Raw genomic sequence first — 8,105 nt, forward strand, 5'->3', positions numbered from 1 at the left:
AGAGGTCATTGTTGAATAGAGGAAGAAGGGCTGGATTTGGAACAGGAATTGCTTGAAAAAATAATGATTCTATTTAAGGATGCTGAGCTTTACTGTATATATACGCCAGGCTCAGTTGCACAGTTATTGCATGATGGAGGAATTATTACTTCCTCCCACTTGCAGATAGGGAAACTATGCTCAGTGAGTACCAGCCAGCACTAACATGACTATTTTGCTTCTCGGTCCTACTTGAGACCCAAGGATGTGGCAAACCGGGTCCACCAACTTAGATACACTACATGGCCACATTATCCCTCTCTTGTCAGGGAGTTTCCTTCTGCCCCAAAGAGCAGCAATCACACCTTTTCCCTCAGCTACCCAGGTGATTCCTGCCAGAGAACCCGGGAATATCCCAGAACCTCCCAAAGCATGAGGAAACCCTGCCCTGACCGCTCTCCTGCTCAGACACCTCGGACACCTCTCAGCAAACTTTCCCCAGAGGCCTGGAAGGATGCCCCCTCAGGTGAGCATGGGTGTGAGGGTATTGCCAGTTTCTCCCATTTTTCCAAGTATTTACTCCCACTGTTCTTCCACCTGTGTCTTCCTCATGTACCTCCATTCATTCGAAGCTGCCCTCCCCTTAGATTGACAATTACTTCGTCAGCCTAAAGTCTAGCTCAGTGTCCCCTTTTTCAAGGAGGCCCGTTCCTGGTCACACACAGATCACTCCCTCCTCTGGGTTTTTCCTGCCCTCGGAGGCTTCCTTGCCATTTGCCATAGCTCAGTTATTTCTACATCCGACCAAAGATTGGGACTCGTGGAAGAGAAGGACTTAGATTCATCTCAGTGTCCCCAGCATCATTTGGGCAAACAGTTGGCCTCCCAGGCATAAACAGGCTGAATCCCAGAGATTATCCAAGCCTTGACTCTGCCACTTCCAAGGGCCGAACACAGCCTGCGTTAGAAGCTGGTGAAAAATAGGGCTCTTGCTTACCCCAGTCACCATAGAGGTCCATGTGAGACAGGCGGATGCCCTGGTAGCCTTCTTGCTCTAATACACTTCTGGAGTCTCTGTGGCCCACCCTCTTCTCCGGCCCTGCCCTGAGCTGGGAGATGTTAACAGAATGGGACCAGGGGATTTCAATCAGCCCCACCAGCCCCCTCAGGCCTGTATATCTCCACTGCATCCTGCAGCTAACGTGCTTTTCCTTTCTAGTGAGTGGAAAACACTCATTCCCGTTTTCCTGCACATTTATTTTTTTTCCTCTATATTCCTTTAGCCCTCTTCATGATATTTTTCATGAGAATAGAATAAAATGTGTGTATTCATAGTTCCATCTTGGACCTCAGCAAAGTTTTTAAGTAAGAAGACTTCTTTTAAGAAGCATTTCCAACTGAGGAATGCTCAATACTATGACCCTTTCAATGTTAATTGGCTCATTCTCTCATCATTGGGTTTGCATCTCAGCTCCTCTAATGACTATCTGTGTGATTTTGATTAACCTCTCTGAGCCAGTTTTCTCATCTGTAAAATGGGAATAATGCCACCATTTTCCACGAGGTGGTTGTGAATTTGAGAAATAATTGCCAATGGCTCATAATAGGCACCTACTAAATCACTGCCCTCCTGGGTTAATGAGAGGTTTAATATGTTCTCTACACATACGTTTCCTTCTATGTTTCCTTTCTAATTATCTGGAAAAGAAAGGGATGGTCAAAACGCCACATATCCCAGAAATAAGGCTGGTAAACCAATATCGAAAAGTGTCTATTGGATTGGAAACTGGACTTTCTTTTTTAAACCTTAGTAAGATCGGTTTTACTGAAAAGATTGAGCAACAAATTGCTACGAGTTGTGACGTGAACTTGTGACAACTCACACTTCCCTTCTATCCTGTACACTACTATGATCATATCAAATCGCCAAACTCGAATTATCAGTCAGCGGTTTCCAGGCAAAGATATTAGGCAGAGCTCATACCTCCTGAGTCCCAACCACCACCAGGCCAGAAATGATAATCACTTGAGAATGTTAATTGAATGTTATAATTATAGTCGATGCCTAATAGGCATTTTGCACTGATATTGTACACTGCCAAGAAAATATTTACTTGGCTAACTCAAGTCCACGACCAAGTCTATTTTTTTTTTTTCACAACAGAAATAATGCTTTAATTTGGCACCACCAGACACACCAGAATGAAGCATCTTGGATATTTCAAACATAATCAAGATGTCTCTTCTGCTTTTGTCTCTTTTATAAGTCATATGACTCCTTTCTCTGCAGGATCTATATCTAAGTTCTATATAGGTTCTTTTTTGTTCCTTACTGACTTTTAATGAGATCAGCTATTTATTAAAGTTTCATTTGCAAGGATGCAGGAGAAGTGAGCTGGGGGATCTGAAACTTTGGATCAGGTTTCCCGTCTCAAACCCCCTTTCATCAAATTTGTTATTTCCTTTGCAACCGGATGCTTATTCCCCTTTGGATGTTTGGCTCACGCTGTTCACAGCAAAGCATTTTAAATCATAGGTTTAAATCATAGGCCTCCTCAGCCTCCTTTCACCCACCCTACCTTGAGCAGTTGCCCTGGATCAGAAGTCAGTCTCAGACAACGGAAATGGTGGACGCATATGTTTTTGCCTTTAACATCAACTTCCCAGTTGTTCTCAGGGATGCACTGGTCCTCCACGGCGACATTTCTATCCATCTGGTGACCCACCCAGCTCAGGGCCACATCATTCTATCGGAATGGGATCTAATGGGAATCCTCACATTTAGGGAAATCTCTTTCTTGCTCAAGCCCTGAGGTGGTCTCCATTCCTCTCTCATTTTCCTTCAGATTTTATAGTATTTGGTAAGTATGCTTCCTAGTTTGTTGTTTAGGGTTGCTGCCTTTTCCTTATTCATTGAAGATGAAGGGCTTTTTTTCCCCTTCTCAGTTTTATTTTTTTCTTCATTTGTTGTTGTTTTAAATGGGTTTCCAGGAGAGACAAGAACTAAAGATGTCTTTAAGCTGCCATCTTTAACCAGAAGTCCCAAAGGCCCTTTAAACCCAAATCCATTTCTTTATTTCTTATCCTTCTATATTGTGTGTACTTCTGCAAATTGCTTCAAAACATGCTATGGAATAAGATGAGGGGATACTTATGTAAATTTTAAAATGCTGCGTTCTTCCATTTGCCCCTCTCTAAACTTTGAGTTCTATTTATCATTTTAGAAGTCTTTTCATTTTTTACTTTCTTTCTTTTCTGTCATTTCTCTCAGCCAGTCTGGAAACTCTTTTATTCTCTAAAAGAGCTCAAAGAGATATTCCTTGGGGTCACTCCTCTTCTCTTCTAGCCAGAAGAGCAAGCTCCACTTGTGGGAGGTGTAATTAGTTCTCTCCCTTTATGGCCAAGTTGTACCCCCGAATCTCTACACCACCAGAGTGAAGTGGTTCCCCTCAAAGCTCTCTCAACTACTGTGTGGATAGTGCCTCTTTCTAGTCTTAATTGAAAGGGCATCTCGGAGAACTGTTTGTAGGCACTCCACCCCATGCCCCTTCTCTGCAGACCTGTTGTATATTACGAGCCCTTAGTCAGCCGAAGAGCCCCCTCATTCCTCCCACCCACACACCAGTGAGACCGTTGAGCAGTATAAGGATGGCAGAAGCAGCATCCTGCTCACCAGAGTTCCCACCTGCTTCCTGCACCTGTTTTCTTGAGTTCCCGATCCAAGAGGAAAGAGAAGATGATTCAACCTTGCATGTATGTTTATCCTGCTGGTGGAATGTCATTAAATATGGAAAATCATGCAAGTAAAGTTCCAAAGAAATGGATCGCTGGATTGACAATCCTCCTGAATTCATCGTGTTCACAGCAGGGAGGGAAATCTGGTTCCTCAAAAAATATACTTTCAAGATCCAGAAGAATAGAAGGAGGATAAAGTCACGACCTCTCGCTGGTTTGAACAGAGCAGCAGGTGTGAAAGCCCAGATCTAAAAGCAATAACTTCTACTAAGGCTGCTGTTTACCAAGAACCTCCTATTCACAGCTACATGAGAGGCATCCTTAATACCTTACACCGTGCTGTCTTGCCAATAATCCTGTAAGCTATTACCTCCGTTTTATGAATAAAGATATTGAGGATTCTGGTCGAGAGTGGAAGGGACCCTAGGAATATTTTAAAAGAGTGATTACACTGATTGATGATTACCTGTTAAAGCAAAAATGTTTTAACATGTGGCTTTCGATAAATCTTCCAAGATGCTTTAAATTGAGAGATGAAGGCTGACCCTGAACTTAGGTCTTTAAGCAATTTGAGGTTCGAGACTGGTCTTTCCTGAGATGCTTTTGAGTATGTGAATAAAGCCTGCATCTCTCCCAGGCCAACAAGCCCTCTTTTCAAGGTCAGCTGTTGACATAAGAGGGTCAACGATACAAGCTGAAATATCCAGATGCAGTTCTGTTTTTGTCGTTGTGAATATGCAAATATGACTAAATAGTACTTCCCAACAGTATCAAAGATCCCAGGACTTTTGAACTAGAAAGAATCTTAGCAATTCTTACCCCTGCATTTCAAAGAGATGACAACTGAGGCCTAAGCAGATAAGTCTCTTTACTCAGTTTACTTTTTGGGACGATGTAAGGACAAAAAGTCAGTATTAAAAAAAAAAAAAAATTCCTCCCTGATGTTTGCATAACCCCCTCTAATATTGAAAAATAAAGGAAAATACAGTAATGCAGCCCCAATACAGATACCTTCAGTCTGAAGGGAGCGAGAGAATTGAGGCCGAGTGGAGAAGGCATGGAAGAGGGAGCACTGATGCAGGAAAGTGCCGAGGAAAAGCAGAGATGCTACACATTCCGGGAGTGCAAGGAAGGTCACACTTATTAATTTATTTTATAAATTAAATTAGAACTGTTTCATGGTTCCATCCACCAAAAGCGAGAGGTCCAGTATCTTACCCTCATAGCTCCCTCCACTCCACTCCCCGAGATCGTATGAAAATCCCAAGCAAGGGCTTACACATTTTGAAACCGTTGTTGAGTAGGGAAAACGCTCTGTGGCTCTCTTGCATGGACATTGGAACTCACCCCCCACCATCTATCCAGTGTCTTCTACCATCAACTCAGTGACCGCTACATCCACCATTATTCCCCATCCTCTGTCTAGTGCTGCTACTACTATTTCCTGCAGAAAAGTCTTGCTTGCCCAGTGCCCTGCAGACCAAAATGGGCTTCCAAAGAAAGGTTATGATTTTTAGTACGCTGTCCTTTCACGTACCCTCCAACTCCCCATAACTTCAGAGGTGCAAAGCCAGAGTTGGTTCAGGCATCTACCCTATATGAAATCTGCAACCACCTTCCCAGAGATCACCAGCGGTCAGGCGACTTACCCCTTCAACCCCACTAAACCGTGGGGACATCTACTCTTCTCCCACAGGTATGTTTGCGAGTTCATCAAAGAAGGCCCAAACCTCAGAATTATAAAGCCCAGTCAAGAGAAACAGTTTTCTTCGTTTTGTTGTTTGGGATTTTTTAAAATAGGCATTTATGGGGTGCCTGGTATATGAAAGGCATTATTCATATGCTATTCAACCCTCATAACAATGCTTTGCTGTGGATCTTGATTCTCAGCTTCAGCAACTTATCCAAGGTCATTCAGCTAGAGCTGAGATTCTAATTCAAATAGGAATCCCCAGTGTTCAGGGTCTGAAATAGCACATTCTGGCTTCTCTGTTGCTAAATTTTGTGAACCACAGAATCGAGTTTAAAAGGCAGGCTTCGTCTAGAAAAATTCTCTTGCTAGTACTTTGATCCCCTTCAGTAGAGCAGAGACATGGGGCTGTCGTCATTGGAAGGTTTTCTACAGCACAGAGTGAAATCTACCTTTCTCCAGTTTCTCCTAGATATCTGGCTGGGCTCACACAGCCAATGCAATCCCTTCTCTCTCTCGATAGCATTTCAGAGTGTGGATGAAAGCTCTCCTGTCTTCCTTCCATCTCTCTTTTGCAGCCTAGTCATCTCCACATTCTTCTACTCTTTCGTCTTTGGCTGATTTCAACTACTCTGCGTTTTATTTCCAGTATGAAGCTAGGTCTTTTGAAAGAAGTATCAACTATGTTGGTGACATCATCGGTCATTTATGTTGAGTGAATCTTCATCCTACTCATTGGTAGACTCTGCCAGACGCCAGAAACATTTGAATACAACTTGTAGGTGATTTGGGAACATCCTTGAAAAATCTGCCTAGTGGGTAACAAGATATTTACCTGCAATTACCTTAGAACAAAGGTTAAGCACTTTGGAATATTGGAGACATTTTAAAAGATTATTTTCAAAATTTGTAAGAGGGGAAAATATGAGAACACCTGTTCTTAAAAATCACTGTGAAATATTCATGTACAAATAACTTAAAAGTACTGATTAGTGAATCTCTTTGGAGTTATTTAGGTATGTGAATTCAGAAAGTCTCAGCTGGGAAAAGAGAATTTTCCCCAAGAGTTCCTTCTTAAATCCATTTATTTTACAATTTTCTTTATACTACTACACCTTTCCTCAGGGATTATAGCCATGATATTTAAATAGGGGTTTTTGTAATAAGGGTTTTTTAAAAATAGATCTTTCTTGGCAAGTGAGAGAAGTTCTTTTGGAACTGTTCTAGTCTTTGAGATAAACATTATGTAAAGGAGTGTTTATGCCGTGAACCCAGAGATTCACCTGAAGCACGATCATGCCCTCTATAGAGCAGTTTTACAGTCATGAATTTCATTCTAGGATTAAATATAGAAAGACTCTGGTTCTCGGACATTTTGCATCCTTTCTAATGCTTGTGTTACTGTTTATTTAAGGACTCTGATCATAACTGGTGACTTTTTGGTAAGGTCAGGATAGAATTCTCTTAGGTACTTAAGGATCTCCTGCTCTCCTTTATACACAGTCCTAGCTGGCAGTGTTTGGACTGGATTCCGCTGAAAGATGAACTGTGGACCTGACTCACTTATAAAATTTATGATGTCCAAATAAGATTGCTAGATTTAGAAAAAAAAATAATGCCTAGTTAAATTTGAATTTCAGATGAACAACAATTTTTTCCTAAGTATGTCCCAAACACTGTATTGCATCTGGCATCCTTATGCCCAAACTCAGTGTCACTGCCCAATGTTAATTTTCACTAATGAACCTTTAGAAATATCTCCATTATGTGATAGAATAAAAACTGCATCTATTTTTTAAATCTCTATTAAAGACATAACAAATCCTTTTTTGACAAAAGAAATATGTGCCAATTGAGACATATGGCTAGTCTCACCCAATATATGTGCCTTGCACGGAATTGGAATCTGGGCCTCCACTCATTTCTTAAGAGCTGATAATTAGAGGAAACTACAAATGAGCTCAAAACAAAGAAAGATGAAAGAAGAAGAAAATGATCTAAGCACCCAAGGAATCATGAAGAGGTCAGAAATCCTGGTTCTTACCATTGTTTTCCCTGGCATGTAGCACTGTGTTGAGTACACCATAAATATTTGTACAATAACGGATAGATGAATACAAGAATGAATAAGTTATGCTCCAAGCCTCTTTCTCAAGCCACCGCGACAAGATATCTAGGGGCTTTTCAGATCTCAATGCTGTGTTAGGCTCTAAAATAAGAGACTAATTATGCTTTCAAATATGTAGCTGTGTGAGGGATGGGATGGGATGGAATGGGACAGAAGGAGTGGAACTGGAACACCTAAACTGCATAATAATAAAAACTGTCAAATGCCAAGATTTTATTTATGCTCAGATGACATCTTAAAGTCACTATGTCTCTGAAACATAAGAATTTTGCAATAGAATGTTAACAAGTATTTTTGAGAGGTCTATTAAAGTATTGATCAGAAAGTTTGCTTCAAGTAATTAGGCCTTAGGGTGAATGTTATTTAATTGACTAAGTGGAGATTCGTTTAATATTCTCATGCAAAACCAGTGAAGCTAAAGATATTTTAAGTTTTGATCACTTCAACTGAGCACACATCAAACTCCTTGCCTTTCCTATATTCTTTGATTCTTGAAATTGTGATCGCTTGGAGAATTTGATTTATATCTGATCAATTTCATGAGATAAAATATTAGCCAGAAAAATGCAGGTA

The sequence above is a fragment of the Pteropus medius genome, unplaced genomic scaffold (assembly GCF_902729225.1).
Source record: "Pteropus medius unplaced genomic scaffold, Ma_sr-lr_union100, whole genome shotgun sequence".
In the NCBI taxonomy this organism is placed as follows: Eukaryota; Metazoa; Chordata; class Mammalia; order Chiroptera; family Pteropodidae; genus Pteropus; species Pteropus medius.